General features: G+C 42.6%; 1 long non-coding RNA gene across 1 annotated transcript in view; it reads left to right on the top strand.

Annotated features, from left to right (window-relative positions):
• Positions 1 to 842: 842 nt before the first annotated feature.
• LOC110297125 overlaps positions 843 to 1,263 on the top strand; it is a 13,576-nt gene continuing 13,155 nt past the window's right edge. The window contains exon 1 of the long non-coding RNA XR_002378250.2: positions 843 to 1,074. This is a non-coding gene — a long non-coding RNA (uncharacterized LOC110297125). The remainder of the gene's footprint in view (positions 1,075 to 1,263) is intronic.

Genomic DNA, 1,263 nt, shown 5'->3' with positions numbered 1-1,263 from the left:
AAAAAAAAAAAAAAAAAAAAAAAAAAAAAAAAAAGAATAATTGCTTTAGGCTAGTCTTGATGGAGCACACCATTAATCCCAGCACACTTGAGGCAGAGGCAGGTGGATCTCTGTGAGTTCCAGGCTAGCCTGGTCTACAGATGGAAATTCCAGACCAGTTATAATTTTAGAGTTTGCCCCTGTCTCGAACAAAAAACAATGAAAATTGTTTGAGCTACAAACTACTGTTTTCAATTCTCAGAAGGTAAATAGTAAGCCAGGCACAGTGGCTCATATCTGTAATCCCAACCACTTGGGAGGCTGAGACAGGAGGACCACCATGAATTCAAGTCCAGCCTGATGTACAGAATGAGATCCTGTCTTAAAAATCAAAAAATAGGGCTGGTAAGACGATCAGTGAGCAAAGGCACTTGCCACCAAGCCTGATAACCCAAGTCAGTCCCTCAGACTTACATGATGGAAAGAAAGAACTGAGTCCTTAAAATTGTTCTCTAATCATCCACATGCATGCCGGATACACACTTGAGTACCTGCATGTGTATACGGTATACACACACATAAATTTTAAAAATTAAAGATTTGTTGCTGTTGCTGTTGCTGTTGTTTCTTTTGTTGTTGTTTCTTTTGAGACAGGGTCTTATGAGTAGCCCTGGCTGTCTTGGAACTCACTATGTAGATCAGGCTGGCCTCTAACTCACAGATCTACATGTCTCTCTGTGATGAGCAGAGTAAAAAAAAAAAAATGCCATTTAGATATGTAAAAATAGCTTAGTCAGGAACACCACTACACCCAAGGCTGCATGTGATAACCAGAACCCTGTGATATCACTCACTCGAGACAACCACACACAGGACTTGAACTCTATCAGCAGCACTCCATATCTAAGCAGAGCAAAGACGATACAACNCTCTGTACTTCCCCAGGACTGCTAGACACACTGGAGAGAAGCCGCTTCCATCTGCCCTGCGTCTGTAGAGTGTCCAGCATCCTGACCCATGAATCAGAGACTACTGTCTGATTTGCCTTGACTCAGAGAGTCTGAACCCGAGCTTCAGCTAAGATACCTCACACAGGTAAGCAGCCTCGGGGAGATAAGATTAGGGACCACAGCTAGGAACTTAAGGGCATGACCCTTGTGTGATGACACGCAGCATAAAATATAACTTTTGTTATACCAACTACGCGTACCTACCTTCTTGCTTGAGAGACTGCCTTCCCAGTGCTGGGATTAATGACATGCCTGACCTAAACATTTTTTTTTT

This window comes from Mus caroli, chromosome 6 (genome assembly GCF_900094665.2).
Source record: "Mus caroli chromosome 6, CAROLI_EIJ_v1.1, whole genome shotgun sequence".
Lineage (NCBI taxonomy): Eukaryota > Metazoa > Chordata > Mammalia > Rodentia > Muridae > Mus > Mus caroli.
The sequence above is the reverse complement of the archived record's forward strand: the minus strand, read 5'-3'. Positions and strand labels throughout refer to the sequence as shown.